At 40.8% G+C, this 16,881-nt stretch overlaps 1 protein-coding gene across 10 annotated transcripts in view; it reads left to right on the top strand.

Annotated features, from left to right (window-relative positions):
* The first annotated feature begins 1,824 nt into the window (after nucleotides 1-1,824).
* The window catches only part of DENND2C (DENN domain containing 2C), an 87,262-nt gene continuing 72,205 nt past the window's right edge, over nucleotides 1,825-16,881 (top strand). For 5 of the 10 annotated variants that reach the window (XM_055356226.2, XM_055356205.2, XM_055356219.2 and 2 more), the window contains exon 1: nucleotides 1,859-1,957. The gene's annotated coding sequence lies outside the window, so the exon portion shown is untranslated. Of the gene's footprint in view, nucleotides 1,958-16,881 lie in introns of all 10 variants that reach the window. The other 5 variants (XM_019020752.4, XM_055356191.2, XM_055356237.2 and 2 more) reach the window with 3 other exon arrangements.

The raw sequence follows: 16,881 nt of genomic DNA, 5'->3' as shown, positions 1-16,881 counted from the left end.
AAAGTACTGGGATTACAGGCGTGAGCCACTGTGCCCAGCCTGAACTTTCAAATGGAAAAAAAATTGAAAGCAAATTTCTGCACGTTTCTATATTCTACACATGCAGCCATAAGCATAGGTGTAACCCTGATGGCATGTTTGTACTAGCTCTGGTGTAAGAATCTCTTCCTGATTTCTGAAGTTGAAGTTTTGTTTGTTGAGTATTTGTGAACCCTTTAAAGAACCAGATTTTATTTTACCTTGGCCTCCTCATCATCAAAATAGTACAAATTGCTACATTAAACACTGTATTCTCAGACTTCAAAGGGCATTAACTACCATTATGTATATCTCCATCTTACCCATGAGAGGGCAGTAGAATACATACATGTGAATTCATTTATTAATCTATAAATTTGGTTTCATACCTGATACTTGGAATTCAACCTGCCTTATTTTGCCAAATAATCTTCCTGAATGCAGGGGTCAAAAAATACATTTCTGGGCTGGGTGCAGTGGCTCATGTCTGTAATCCCAGCACTTTGGGAGGCTGAGGCAGAAGGACTGCTTGAGCTCGGGAGTTGGAGACCAGCCTGGGCAACATAGCGAGACCCTGTCTCTACAAAAAAATAAAAATAAAAATATTAGCCGGGGGTGGTGGTGCATGCTTATAATACTAGCTACTTGGGAGGCCGAGGTGGGACGATTCTTTGAGCCTAGGAAGTTAAGACTTCAAGTGAGCTATGACTGGGCCACTGCACTCCAGTGTGAGTGACACAAAGAGACCCTGTCTCAATAAATAAATAGATAGATACATTATATAAGAATTTTTTTTTTTTGGTGGGGGAAGCCCATAATGATCAGTGTGCAAAATTTACTACAAACAATATCCACATTTATTTCCTCATTGGGACATGATTTTTTTTAAGTATGTCATTACTTTTTTTTCCCCCATCATAGAATGTAATTTCTGTTTTACCGTCTACAGGTGATAGTTTCACAACGGTTTGGGATATGCTGCCTTTATTGTTTGGGTTAAGTTTGCTTGTGACAGTCATCCGTGATACGTAACTAAACACCTCTCTTTCTGGTAGTCTTCTATTTTGGTACCTCTGTGTGAACAAATGTAGGAAGAGTTTGGTCACCAGACCCAAGAGGCTCTGGCTGGGTGGGGTGGGGTGGGGTGGGGCGGGGCGAGGCGGGGTAGGGTGGTTAGCGAGTGCCTGGGAAACAGGCTCAACTGATCCTTGTCCCGCAGCCTCGGTGAAACTGGGTTACAGCTTGCAGTAGGCACAACACCATGCACATACCTAAGCAAGAGCGTGTTGCAGGCGGAGCGCTTAGGCATGTGTGTCTCAACAGGGCGTGGGGGCTGACCTCACGCACTGGGAGTATCAAGGCACCCCTGTTCTGAGATTCCAAGCCTGAGGTGCCGCGAGAGTTATTTGCTTCTCTTGACGTTTCAAGTTGGCACCGTAGTGCAATTGTTTGCTCACTGAGGTCAGCCTAGGAAATAGTGCTTGGATTCCCTGATTAAGCCAGGCTTTATCTTGTTGAGTAGTTGTGAAGAGTAAACCTTCACATGAAGCGTAGGGCCGTCGCCGTGGGGCCGATGCGACGGCAGGCGAAGGCGATGGAGCTCTGGCTCGAGGGCTTGGCCGGACGACGGTGACACTGGTCGCCCGCCTGCTGGAACTGCAGTGACCGAGGTCCTGGCAAGGTTCTGGCCATACAGCGGACTTGAGGCGTGGTGGTCCCCCTCACCGCCGGCCGGGGCGGTGTCGGAGGCGGGCATAGCGTGAGGGGTGGGAATAGGAGCCAATAAGAACTGAGCCTTGCCAGGGAGGGCGGGGCTAGGGGGTGGGGCTGCAGCCGGGACGGGGCCTTCGGCAGGGCCTGCGGGGGCGGGACGGAGCGGACCCGAGTGAGACCCGGGAGACTAGCTTGGCCACAGGAGACAACGTTGAGGTACAGACAGGTAAGAGTCGGGGTGATTCGGCGCGGGGTTTCAAGCCGCCGGGGCTTCGGACTCTCGGGGCTGTCGGCATCACCCTTCTGGGCGTCGGGTGCGGGGCTGTGGCGCCGCGGCGTAGTCCGTGGACCGTGCGAGCCGAGCTGGCGGAGGTGGTGTCTCCGCGCCCCGCTGTCTCGGCACCTCCTCCATCCTGGAGGAGCAACCGGTTGTTGGGCCTAGCTTTGGGACGTCCTCTCGTGGCCGCACGGGCTGTGGCGGAGCCTGGCTGACCTCGTGAGGTAGCGAGGACCTCCTCGCTACCTCAGGGGCTTGAGGACCCCTAGGCTGGGCGCCGCTCTCTGCTGGGGAAGAGGGAGGGAGCGCCCGGCAGCCTGGGGAAACGCGGGCTTTCTCCAAAATTAGCCAGTGAGCTTGAACTTCGACATGCTGGGACGATGCACTTCCAAAAAATATTTTGCTTTTTTTGGTGTTTTGATTCTTAACAGCATCTAATACGCACAATACCGAAAGTTGTCAAGTAGAATTTTAATTTAAAAGTCTGACAGTGGAACACCTAAGAGCTTTTCAGTAACTAGAGCTGTATAGCAGCTGATGATTAGATTATGAGTCAAAAGGCTCAAGTCTAGGGCCAGAACCCGCGGAACCAGATGTGATACCTCGGCCAAATTAACTTCCTGGGCCTCTCTTTCCGTAACTGTGAAACTGGCAAGTTCATGCCTATGGGTATTCTCAGGGTCAAATCAGATGAGTGACAGTATTCTACAAATGTCAGATATTTGAACGTGCGTGTGGAGCGTGTATATTCTGTGAAGCAACTACTACTTGCCTGGTACATAGTAGGCACTTTACAAACGTTTACCCTAAAGCTAGTGATTCTTTTGCAGTGTTTTAGATAAAGTGATAGATCCTTGCTTACTGTGTAAATAAGTTGTTTAAGCTTTTCCCACAAAGTGACCCCCGTTGTTTGAGTGTGTTCTATTTTTAAATGATTGATGAAATTTTCTAGAATAGCACAGTGGTGTTATCTATACACTGTTGCTGAATCATTTACCACGAAGTCTGTAGCAATCAAATAATCTACTTCTTTGTCTTAGCTAAATAGTTGTAGTTTAAGATACCTGCTAAAGTAAGCTGGGAATATTGCTCCAAATCAAGACTTTCATTTGTTTTTGTGAATTGACAGGCTGCTTATAAGAAGATTTAAATCTTCCAAAATATTGTTAATATATAGCCATATTTTTTCATACAGCCTTTAATTATAGATGTTTTTGTTCTTTACTGTGGATATGTGTGCGAGGGATTTTAGCGGGGAGATGGGAAATAAAAAAGAAAATGGCAGTTTTGTAACCTGTAGGCTTTTGCTGGGGATACTTGTAGGCCTGTTCTGAGTTTGCCAGGCAGAAACCAGGAAATGTAGTAATTATGTGTCTTGGTCTTTCATTAGTTGGGGTGTGTGTGTGTGTGTGTGTGTGTGTGTGTTGAATGTGTGTGTGTGTGTTGAATGTGTGTGTGTGTGTTGAATGTGGCAGTACGTTTTTTAAATGCAGCAATAAAGGAAGAATATTTATTTTTCTTAATGACAATAAGCAGTTTTCTAAAGCTGGAAATTATATTACTTTTAAATGGTCTGTAGTGAGTCTTCAGTTATAGGCAAGAATTTTAGACCACTGGATACCAAGATCAAATTAAATGAAGTAGTAGAGTGAAAGTTACTAGTGAATGTAATTTTTGTGTGTGTTGCTTTAGAAGTTTTATTTAAACATGTTTCAGCAATTCAGTGGAGGATGGGTCTTTTGAAGCTACTTTAAAACATGAGTTTTAAACGTACTCCATGTATAAATTTTTCTGTGATTTACAATTTCTTGATCTTGGAGGTCTGAAACCTTACATTCACATTGTTTTTTGAGGGCCTACTACACAATAGGCACAAGATTATATTTATGTAAGAGCAGTATGTAATTCCTGTCATCTAGGAGATTCCATTCTACCAAGTGGGCTAAAATAAGTACTGAAAAAACAAAAGCTGTTTTTAAAGCGGATGGTAACAATAACAACATCAGCTATCATTCATTGGTACCTATTCTGTGCCAGGCGGTATTCTAAATTCTTTACATGTATTAGCTTACTTAATCCTCACAACAGCACCATGAGGGATGTTATTATGGTTATCTCATTAAGAGGCATAGAGAGGTTGAGTAACTTGCCCATGATTAGACAACCTAGATAGCAAAAGTAGGATTCAAATCAGTCATTCTCCAAGGACCTGATTGTAACCTTTGCACTATACTGAGTTTCAAATTCTGTGAGTGAGATACAAATGACATCTAATAGGTATTTTAAAAAGAGGTCTATAAAAAACTGTTTCAAAAAGAAGGAAAGAAAGAGGAAAAAATAAACTGGTATTGCAATACCAGTTTTATTGCAATTAAAACGATGTAATTATAGTTTATATGTAGGAACCCTTTTTTTGTTATTGTTGCCAGTGAATGACATGGGGTTGATTCTAAGCTCTCAGTCCCTCAGTAACAACAGTTATGGCATTATCTTAACAATATGATGTGCTTATTTTTCATTAAAAAGCACCTCATAACTTCTTTCATTAAGAAGTTAAAAATATCTGTTCTCAGACTGTAAATTAAGTATTAGATTCAAGAAGAGAAAATGCTTCCCTATCTTTAAGAAGCTTATAACCCAACATGTAAATAAGTCTCTACAATTTCAGCATGATAAGAGCTGTAAAGAAGTATAGATTTAGGTACGTTTGAAGAGTTGCAAGAAAAAGAAAGAAGTATAGATAGAATTTAACCACTGATGAGGAAAAATCATTCTGCGTGTGGTAGGGAGGACGATTAGAGAGAAGATATTAAATTTGGCTTTGAAGGATGAATAGGAGTTTGCTGAAATTGGGTCAGGAAACAGGAGATATGAATGAAACAGGAGATAAGTGTGCAAGTATATGGTATGTTTGAGGAATGTGTTGTAGTCCATTGTACTGAAGGCCAGGGTGTATAGAAATGGGTGGTTTGGCTAAAGGAGATGGTGCCTGGAAATAAGATGAAAAAATAAAATTGCAAAGCTTCCTTGCTGATTGCATTAGGATCACTAAAATTGCTAGGTAATGTGGTATTTCACTTCCCTTCATTTGGAACAATGAAATGAGTAATTAGTTCAGTTTGGCAGAATGTTTCACTAAAAAATATGGTGTTAAAGGTACTTTTAATTCTTTCAAGTACAAGATATAAGATAACATTACAGACTTAGGTAAGTAAAAAGTTAAGATTTAGGGCCAGGCGTGGTGGCTCATGCCTGTAATCCCAGCACTCTGGGAGGCCAAGGCAGGTGGATCAAGAAGTCAGGAGATCGGGAGCATCCTGGTCAACATGGTGAAACCCCGTCTCTACTAAAATACAAAAATTATACGGGTGTGGTGGCGTGTGCCTGTAATCCCAGCTACTTGGGAGGCTGAGGCAGGAGAATCATTTGAACCAGGGAGTCAGAGGTTGCGGTGAGCTGAGATCGTGCACCTGCACTCCAGCCTGGCAACAGAGTGAGACTCTGTCTTTAAAAAAAAAAAGTTATGATTCAGAAAAAGAGGGAAAAAAGTCTTCTGGTGCTACGTCGTGAAGAGCCAGAGTATTGTGCTAAGGACTTTGGACTTGATTCTAAAGACAATGGAGAGCCAGTGAAGGATTTTAGATATAGGTGGTTAGGAAAGATAAGCTGAAAATGGTTTGGAGGCTGAACTGGATGAAGAGAGACAAAAGGTAGGGAGATAAGTTAGGAGGCTGTTGCTATTGAAATAGTCCAGATAAGGGAGGATAAGGGGCCTGGAGTAGGAAAATAGTAATAGGGATGGAGAGGAGAGGATAGATAGTGAAGGTGTAGAATTTGACAGGGCTTTAAAATCAATTGGCTCAAAAGAGGAACAGAAAAGTAAATGACTTAGTTTTTTAGCTTGGAAAACTGTTTGGATGAAGGGTCTTGTTTTATTTTTTAACATTGGAGGAAGATAATTGTTTCCATTTTGAATTCATGTTGAGTTTGAATTGTCTTTGGAGCATTCAAGTGGAGATGTTGAGAGAGGATCTAGAGTCTAGAAGCCAGGCTAAAATTGGTGATTCGGATTTCAGAGGTAGCCAGTAAGTGTTAATTGAAGCTGTAAGAGCAGATGAAATTGCTCAAGGGAGCATGTAGAATTAGAAGAGAGGAGGGCCAAGAATAAATGATTTGCTTTATGTAAGTAGAAGGAATTATTTATCTATGCTAATTTTGTTCTACAAATTATTATTATAAAGCAATGAAATGGGTTTTAATTGAAAGTTGAACAACTTTTACATCCAAATGAGTCCTGTTCTTTTAAAATTTCATTTGGGAGTCACTCATTTATTCCAGAAGTACAGATGCTCCTCCACTTTCGATAGGGTTATGTCTGAATAAACCCGTCATAAGTTGAAAATATTGTTAGTCAACATGTGATAAACTTACGAAGGGTTTATCCGAATGCAACCCCATCATAAGGAGGGTACTGAGCACATACTGCTTTGGCACCATCATAAAGTTGAAAAATTGTTAATTTAAACCATCATTAAGTCAGAGACTGTCTGTATTGCCCAGAGTATTATTGGAGCTTCTCTTTGTAAAAAGCTTTACAGCAAATTCACAGCTACACAAGAACGTAGATCTTCTGGCTTTATTATGGAATTATTTTTCTGTCTCTTTATTTGCATGGCACATATAACTTATTTACTTTTTTTTTTTTTTTTTTTTCAAGAGACAGGGTCTTGCTCTGCTACCCTGGCTGGAATACAGTGATGCAATCATAGCTCACTGCAGCCTGGACCTCTTGGGCTCAAGGGATCCTCCTGCTTCAGTCTCCTGAGAAACTAGGACTACAGGCATGCACCACCACCCCCTGCTAATTTTTATTTTTTATTTTATTTTTCTTGAGACAGAGTCTTGCTCTGTTGCCCAGGCTGGAGTGCAGTGGTGTGATCTCAGCTCACTGCAACCTCTGCCTCCCAGGTCCAAGTGATTCTCCTGTCTCAGCCTCCCAAGTAGCTGGGACTACAGGCGCACACCACCACGCCTGGGTAATTTTTGTATGTTTGGTAGAGATGGGGTTTCACCATATTGATTAGGCTGGTCTCGAACTCCTGACTTCAGGTGATCCACCCGCCTTGGCCTCCCAAAGTGCTGGGATTACAGGCGTGAGCCACCACACCCGGCCTGACCCCCTGCTAATTAAAAAACAATTTTTTTTGCCCAGGCACAGTGGCTCACACCTGTAATCCTAGCACTTTGGGAGGCCGAGGCGGTGGGTCACTTCAGTCAGGAGTTTGAGACCCACCTGGCCAACATGGTGAAACCCCATCTCTACTAAAAACACAAAAATTAGCTGGATGTGGTGGCGCGTGTCTGTAATCCCAGCTACTTGGGAGACTGAGGCAGGAGAATCACTTGAACCAAGGAGATGGAGGTTGCAGTGAGCTGAGATTGTGCCATTGTACTCCAGCCTGAGAGACGAGAGTGAAACTCCATCTCAAAAAAAATTTAAATAAATAAATAAATACATATTTTTTTTTCTTTTGTAGAGATGGGGTTTCACTGTGTTGCCCATTCTGATCTTAAACTTCTGGGCCTAAGCACTCCTTCTGCCTCAGCCTATCCAAGTGTTAGGATTACAGGCATGAGCCACTGTGCCTAGCTTCCGTTTACCATCAATCAAAGCTTCGAAAGCATATTCCTATCCCAACACTGGATCTTTAGTTCTTGGAAGTCATAGACAAAGCTTAAAAAACAACAAAAGACTGTGTCCCCATGCCTATAATCAGCACGTTGGGAGGCCAAGATGGGAAGATCACTTGAGCCCAGGAGTTGTAGACCAGCCTGATCAACGTAAGGAGACCTCGTCTCTACAAAAAATTTTAAAAAATTAGCTGGCATGGTGGCACATGCCTGTGGTCCCAGCTACTTGGGAGGCTGAGGTGGGAGAATTGCTAGAACCCTGGAGGCAGAGATTGCAGTTAGCCGACATCGTGCCATTGCACTCCAACTTGGGTGACAAGACAAAAAAAAAAAAAAAAAGAATAGCAGTATGGTCTTCTGAGGCAGGGTTTAGCAAATATTCTGTAAAGGGCTAGATAGTAAATATTAATATTTTGTACTTTGTGTGCCATATGGTCTCTGTCATAACTACCCAATTCTGCCAAAAAGCAGCCATAGACAACACTTCAGTGAATAAGTGTGGACTGTGTTCCAATAAAACTTTATTTGTGGACACTGAAATTTGAATTTCATATAATTTTTACATCACTAAATGTTATACTTATTTGATCTTTCCACCCAACCATTAAAAAATGTAAAAACCACTATTAACTCAGAGGCCTTGCAAAAACAGGCAGTGGGCCAAATTTGGCCCATAGGTAGGCCATAGTCTGCCAACCTTAAGGGATCTTTGAAATATTTGAATTCGTAAGCTTGGTTTATAAAAAAAAAATCATGGTTCTTCGAAATCATACCTCCTGTTTTTAAATTCTAGTACATTTCTTAAAATGATTAAAACATTTTCATTCATCCCCCATTTCTCATTTAAATGGAAAATACTCCCTTTACTGGTTTGGAACCTTAGATACAGAGAAATAGATTAACTTGTACAGAGTCAGAATAAAAAAGTATGTTTGAAAAATGTTTTTTGATATTCAGTGTTCTTTACTGAATCAGTAAAACATTGATCTTTTCACTTCAGTGAAAGTGGGGACATTGAAACCTGGATGAAATAAAAGATAAATTTGAAGGGGTATTCTGCACTGGTTCCCAGAGGGTTGGACAGGATGGAATTTTATTCTCTTTTTCTTCTGCCCTGAATGAATAAGTTTTATCCTAAAGAAAAGAAAACATGACAATGTCTTCACTTTATAAGCAGTATAGCAAATTATAAGACTGAAGGATTAAGTAAATGATGATAAGAGAAGAAAATTTAAAGGACTGACTTTTTCACATCTATCTATTCCAGGTATTTACCCATTTTTTTCCTTCCTCCCTTTCCTTTTCCCTCTTCCTTCTTCCCTTTCCTTTTCTTTTCTTGGTCTTTCTCTGTCACCTAGGCTGGAGTGCAGTGGCACAATCATAGTTCACTGCAGCCTCCAACCCCTGGGCTCATGCGATCCCTCCACCTCAGCCTCCCAGTGAGCTTGCATTACAGGTGCACGCCACCAAGACTGGCTAATTTTTTAAAAAACTTTTTGTAGAGATGGGGTCTCAATACGTTGGGCTTGAACTCCCGACCTCGAGATCCTCCCATCTCAGCCTCCCAAAGTGCTGGGATTACAGGTACGAAGCCATTATGCCTGGCCCCTATTTTTGAGGAATAAATTCAAGATTTTTATTTTTTCTTATGAATCTTAGACTTCTGGTTAGTGGCGTGAAAACAGAGTTTTTAGCATTTAGTTCAGGCAATATTAATCCATTTATATTATTTGAAGGTTATGCTGTACTTTTTAAAGTTAAATGTCTAACTTTCGTAGTTTTCATAGCAGTGATAAATATTTACAACAAAGGATATGGAGAGAAATTATTATTTTTTTCCTTCAAGTTTGAATTCATAGAAATGACATATTTGCGGATTTTTTGTTTGGATGTTAAAATTCAGGGACAGATTGGTGGGGGAGAGAGAGAGTTATTTTTGCTGCTACTTAAAAGGGATTTGCATTTTTCTCTGTCTTTTTTTCTGTTGGAGTAAAAAACAAAATCTCCCAGCTGTGTGGGATGTGTTTGAATTGGTTACTTAGCAGTGTAAAGCATAATTTTGTATTTAAATATTTATCTGTACTCTTTGATATTCTGATTAAATAAGGATCTATTAAGGCTATAATAATAGAGCCTTCTGTGAGGAAATGACATAGGCTGCTCCACAACAATATTTACTGAAAATTTCCTTTTCCCTGGGCCCTATTTAAACTATAAGGGGTAATTGGAACAAAAGGGGAAAATTATGTGAATTAGAGTGATGGTCAATTTAATCATGAGTGTAATGTGATAGCTATCATTGTATAGTTATATTGACATAAATCAGGGTTGAGCAAAGAGTGGGAGAATTTTGTCTGCTGTTGTTAAAAATGGTGAGTCTTTGAACCAAATTTTATTTTTGAACTTTGCATTCGTCAAGTGTGATATTTTCAAGAGTCTAGTGATAATTGTATTTTTAAATCAAATTGGATCAATTTGCCTTTCAAATTTGTTGTTTCATTATTAGAAGAAAAAAACAAAGTAAAAAATACAGAGGTATGTGCAATGACTGGATCTGGAAGAACAAAAATATTGAGGGAAATGGTCACCTGAGAAAAACTATAAGACTTTCAATGAAGATTATTTAAAATATGGCTTTATCAAATGGGCAAAATCTGAGTAAAATGACAGACCCATGTCTTCATATAATGTTGCAAATGAAAATTAAAAACCTTTAAAGTTAAAAAGATTCTTGGAAACATAGCATACTGGACTTTTAAATAAGCCCTTTCAAATATTTTCAAAGAAAGAAAAAGAGATAAAGTTATCTCAGTTTCCTATTTATTCAAGAATCATTCCTGAGAAAGATTATTGTCTCATTTAGTTGTGTATCAGTGGCATAAGGGAAAAATGGCTACATATCTCTTGAAAAAAGTATTCATCTATAATTCATGGAAGTTGTGCTCATGATTTTTGATGCTAAATCAGCTGGAAATTAAAAATTATACTTCTTAGTGATGACATAGCTCTATTCTTTACCATTATTGGACATTTCAGCAGTGTTTGTAAGATGGGTAGAGTCTGGTGCAGATTTTGCAATCCAAATCGATGGGGTCGCTGATATTGTAAGTTGTACTGTGCTTTTAGGTAGTGAAGATAATAAGGAGGATTTTCTTTTTTTTTTTTTTTTTTTTTTGAGACGGAGTCTCGCTCTGTCACCCAGGTGCACAGTGGCACAATACCGGCTCACTGCAACCTCCGCCTCCCGGGTTCAAGCGATTCTCCTGCCTCAGCCTCCTGAGTAACTGGGATTACAGGTGCGAGCCACCATGCCCGGCTGATTTTTGTATTTTTAGTAGAGACAGGGTTTCACCATGTTGGTCAGGCTGGTCTCGAACTCCTGACCTTGTGATCTGCCTGCCTCGGCCTCCCAAAGTGCAGGGATTACAGGCATGAGACACCACGCCCAGCATGATTTTCTTGTGTTGTTTAAATTTAACCACAGCTGTATGGGTATATTTACAGAATTTTAAAAAATAAATTGTTGATCCTCAGAAATTAAACTGGGAAAAAACTATTAAATAATTATGAGCAATTGAATAGCAAATGTGGTTAGAAAATATAAAGCAGTTATTTTAAGCATTGTTTGAAGCTGCTACTAACAGTGTTCCCTCCCCCTGTCCAGCCTCCCGTGCAAGTCTCACACTGTGTTTTAATGAGTATCTCCTCAAAGCACCTTCCAACACTCAGGGGGAGGGAGGGAATTAGAGACAGGCAAACTTACAGCCAGTAGTCAAAACAATATAGCTGAAAGTATAGACATCCTCCTGCTTTCTTCTGAATGTCCAGGGCAGCAGGAAAGCTTGGAGCTTTCCCTCCAGCAAAAACAATAGGCTGGGTGTGGGTGAACATACTGTCCAGCAAGTCACTGCTGGGCTCCGTTTCTGTCCTGTTTGTTCTAAGGGCTAAGAATGCTGTTTGAAACTGCTGTTTTATATATTGCAAAGCTTTGGTATGCACAGAAAACTTTCTGAATCTCATGAATATATTGAAAGTTGTTAATTATATTAAAGGAAGCTTGCTGAGTAACCAACATTTTAAAATATTCAGAGTTAACTGTAGCTATTTACTATATCACATGGGAGTTTGATAGTTGAGATAAGGAGCTAAGCAGATTTTATGAATCCAGAATTTTTCTAGTTGAGAGGCAATCTCGGTCAGGCATGGTGGCTCATGCCTTTAATCCCAGCACTTGGAAGGCCGACGCAGGAGTATCACTTGAGCCCATGAGTTTGAGACCAGCCTAGGCAACATGGCGAAACCCAGTCTTTACTAAAAATACAAAAAATTAGCCAGGCGTGGTGATGTGTTCCTGTGGTCTTAGCTATCTGGGAGACTGAGGTAGAAGGATCGCGTAAGCCCAAAGAGTGAGGCTGCAGTGAGCTGCAATTATGCCAGTGCACTGCATCCTGGGCAAGAGGATAAGACCTTGGGAAGGAAGGAAGGGAGGAAGGGAGGGAAGGAAGGAAGACGGAGGGAGGGAAGGAAGGAAGGAAGAAAGGAAGGAAGAAAGGAAAGGAAAAAGGAAAGGAGAAAGGAAAGGAAAGGAATCTCATTGGGCAGATATTTTTCAATATTTTAGAATAACAAAATTTGCAAAGTTGCTGCTTTTGGCGGTCTAGTGAACTACCTTTGAAGCTATATGCTGAAGGGTTCCAAAAGCCATTGTTATGACAAATGACACTTGGTACTATTGTCTATATCTGGCTACTGTATCTTCCAAGCATCACTACTGCACTTTTTTTGTTTTGTTTTGTTTTGTTTGAGACAGAGTCTAGCTCTGTAGCTCAGGCTGGAGTGCAGTGGTGGGATCTCCGCTCACTGCAACCTCTGCCTCCTGGGTTCAAGTGATTCTCCTGCCTCAGCTTCCAAAGTAGCTGGGACTACAGGCGCCGGCCACCATGCCTGGCTAATTTTTTGTATTTTTAGTAGAGACAGGGTTTCGCCGTGTTGGCCAGGCTGGTCTCGAACTCCTGACTGCAAGTGATCCACCCGCCTCTACCTCCCAAAGGGCTGGGGTTATAGGCGTGAGTCACCGCGCCTGGCCACTACTGCATCTTGAACATGGCATTATCAGTGAAGAAAGTTTGAACAAAATAAAATATAGAGAGATTGTTAGTTCTTATTACTATTACCAGACTTTCAGTTGTTATTTTCCTGAAGAGAAACCTGAAACATTAAAGAAAAATATTTGGCCAAGAGATTCATTTGTGCCCAATCACATCAATACACTTGATCTTAGCCAGAAGACTGAGAAGCGATGCATCACATCAATAACTGAGTTTAATGTGCACTCCAAAAAGAGAATGAATTCTTGCAGCTTAGTTCTTCTTTTAGTTTGAAGAATGATTAAGTGACATTGCTTATCATCATTTAAAAAATTTTAAAAACAGAGACAGGGTCTCACTATGTTGCTTAGGCTGGTCTTGAACTTCTGGGCTCAAGCAATCCTCCTCTGCCTAAGTTATCATTTTGTATTAAGACTAAAGAACTGTTGCAAAGTAGTACTGCCATTCTTTTGACCCTCTTGTGAATCGTAGCACCTTTCTTCCATCAGACTTTCTCCTCCCTCTTCCATGTATTTATTATAGCTTTCATTATTTTTTGCTGCAGTTTTAAAAAATATCGATTTTCCCCAACTTTAAAATGTTTCATTTGAAGTTGCATCTTCTTTTTGTTTTTATTATCCCTCTTACTGAGTTTCAAATAAATGTTGTCTTCATACTTTGTCCATTTCCTCACTAATTTTCTTTTTAATTTTTGCTGTTATCTGCCTTCACCATCCTTTAGAAACCATTTATTTAATGCCCTCTTACCAAATGCAAGGATCCTTTCTCAGTTTTTATTCTCCTTACTTGTATGACACTGGTTTGCATCTTTCTTTTCTTTTTAGAATTTTTTCCTCTCATGATGTTATCCTGGTTTTGTTACCTCTCACCAGCCTTTCTCCCACTCTTTATCTGATGCTCTCTTTTCTTCTTATCTATGGTCCCTAATCATGATGAATGTTCTCAAAGGTTTTTTTTCATAACTCTGAAAACTCTCTGCTTAGGGAACCTGTGTATTCTTGCACCTTTTCCCCCCACACTTCCTATTTTAAACCTTCTTCCTTCTCCTTAAACCTTTGGCTTTTCTGTCTCTCACTTTACTCTCAGCAGATAACTGTGGCCGTTAAAATAGAAAATAGAAGCCATCAGATGGAAAGTTCATCAGTGTATAGCCCCTAAACCTGGAAATTTACCTGCACTCTTATCTTTCTTTTATCATTTACCTTCAGTTCCAGTGGAGGACCTGTCCCTCTTCCTGGCAGATGCTGATAATCTTTCCAGGTCCCATTGGAGGCCCATGCTCTCTCTCCTTCTTGAGGTCTTGCTTTATACCCTTGTTTCTTTTCTTCTCTCCTCTTTAGCAACTCCTTCCCAGTGGTGTTTAAACAAGATTAAACTTGTATAAGAAACAAGTTTAGAAAGATTTCCTGGACTTCACGTTCCTGTCCAGCTCCACTCTATTGTCTATTCGTCTATTTGGATAAACTCCTTGAATGGATTGTCTACAGTTGATATTTGCATTCTTTTTTCTCATCCAATTCTCAATTCACTTATTTTCCTTCAGCCTCCGTGCCACTGAACCTGCTCTTGTCCAAGTCCTAATGACCAACAGACACTGCAGTTTTTATCTTACTTGACCTTTTGACAATGTATCTGTCATTGTTGACCACTCTTTCCTTCTTGATAGAGTCTCTTCCTTTGGCTTCCATGATTACACACATTGATAGTACTTCTACCATCTTTTGTCTACTTTCGTGACTTAAACTGCCATCTGTGATACATGAGGACTTACCTAAAATGTCTGAGAACTGACTTATGCTTGATTACCAATGTTTTGGAGTTTATAAAGCTCAATTCCAACAGAACATGATGATGTATAAAAATAATCTTAAAAAATAAAATATGATGGTATAGTAATAAAGTAAAAATAAATATGGTACGATAAGAAACAAACAAACAAACAAAAGAAAAAAATGAGTTTGAAAAGTTGACATGGAAACCACAGTGAGATGCTACTACATACCAGAATGGCTAAAATTAAAAAGACTTAACAATTCCAGTATGACTGAGGAGTGACTGCAACCTCATATATTGCTGGTGAGAGTGTAAATTAGTACAGCCTCTTTGGAAAACTCTGGCAGTGTCCACTTAAGTTAAACATATGCCTACTTGGCCAGGTGCGGTGGCTCAGGCCTGTAATCCCAGCATTTGGGAGGCCAAGGTGGGCAGATCACCTGAGGTCAGGAGTTCGAGACCAGCCTGGCCAACATGGGGAAACCCCATCCCTACTAAAATACAAAAGTTAGCCAGGTGTGGTGGCATGCACCTGTAGTCCCAGCTACTCAGGAGGCTGAGGCAGGAGAATTGCTTGAACCCAGGAGGTGGAGGTTGCAGTGAGCCAAGATTGCACCACTGCGTTCCAGCCCCAGAACATATGCCTATTCTATAACCCAGCAATTCTACTCCTAGATAATACCCAAAAGAAGTGTGATTGTGTCTATCAAAGATACATATAAGAATGTTTAGGCTGGGTGCGGCGGCTCATGCCTGTAATCCCAGCACTTTGGGAGGCCAAGGCAGGCAGATCACAAGGTCAGGAGTTCGAGACCATCCTGGCCAACACGGTGAAACTACGTCTCTACTAAAAATACAAAAAATGAGCTGGGCGTGGTGGTGCATGCCTGTAGTCCCAGCTACTTGAGAGGCTGAGGCAGGAGAATCGCTTGATCCCAGGAGGCAGAGGTTGCAGTGAGCCGAGATCGCACCACTGCTCTCCAGCCTGGCGACTGAGCAAGACTCTGTCTCAAAAAAAAAAAAGAAAGAAAAAGAATGTTTATAACAGGCTGAACATAGTGGCTCTCTTCTGTAATCCCAACACTTTGGGAGCCTGAAGCAGGAGGATCGCTTGAGGCCAGGAGTTTAAGACCAGCTTGGACAACGTAGTAAGACCCCATTTCTACAAAAAAAAGTTTTTAAACAATTAGCCAGGCATCGTGGCACACACCTGTGGTCCCAGATACTTGGGAAGCTGAGGTGGGAGGATCACTTTAAGCCCAGGTGGTTGAGTTGGCAGTGAGCCATGATTGTACCATTGCACTCCAGCCTGGATGACAGAGCAAGACCCCCATCTCCGAAAAAAAAGAAAAAAATTGTTTAGAACAGCTTTCTTCGTAATAACCAAAACCTGGAAACAGTCCACATATCAGTCAACAGGAGAATGGATAAATAAATATTGGCATTACCATTAAATGAAATAGTATACAGAAACGAAGAAAAACCGACTGCTATATGCAACAATATGACTGACATACATATTATATATATATATATTTATACATATATATAAAAGTTCTTTGAGCTGTACATATAAGATTAGTGGACTTTATGTGCTTTATGTATGTTACATTTTAAAACATTTACAGGCTTTGGGCTGGGCACAGTGGCTCATGCCTATAATCCCAGCACTTTGGGAGGCTGAGGTGGGTGGATCACCTGAGGTCAGGAGTTCAAGACCAGCCTAGCCAACATGGCAAAACCCCGTCTCTCCTGAAAATACAAAGATTAGCTGGGCATGGTGGTGGGCACCTGTAATCCCAGCTACTCAGGAGGCTGAGGCAGAAGAATCGCTTGAACCCGGGAGATGGAAGTTGCAGTGAGCCGAGATCACACCACTGCACTCCAGCCTGGGCAACAGAGCGAGACTCCATCTCAAACAACAACAAAAAAATTTTTTATAGGTTTTTGAAAACACTTGGTGCATCATAGGTGCTTCATAAATAATTTGTTGCTGATGTTCCATTTGTCAGGAATGCGCTCTTAGTTTTGTTCATTTTGTAGATGACTTCTCATCTATCAATAATCTCATTTAGTAATAAACTGCCTTTAATCATATATAAATGTCCTGTGAGTGTGCTTATATTTTATTTTGATGCATATAATTTTCTAATGGGACACAGAATATGTAGTGAAAGGTATATAGACAACTTTCAAATTATGCTCTGCCATTTAACCGTTTGATTCTGTACCTCTGTTTTCTGTGTGCGAATGAGGATAATAATACCTGCTTGTGGCAGAGATTTTTTGCCTAATCTAATA

Source organism: Gorilla gorilla, chromosome 1, assembly GCF_029281585.2.
Source record: "Gorilla gorilla gorilla isolate KB3781 chromosome 1, NHGRI_mGorGor1-v2.1_pri, whole genome shotgun sequence".
NCBI lineage: Eukaryota > Metazoa > Chordata > Mammalia > Primates > Hominidae > Gorilla > Gorilla gorilla.
This window is presented reverse-complemented; position numbering and strand designations above follow the sequence as displayed.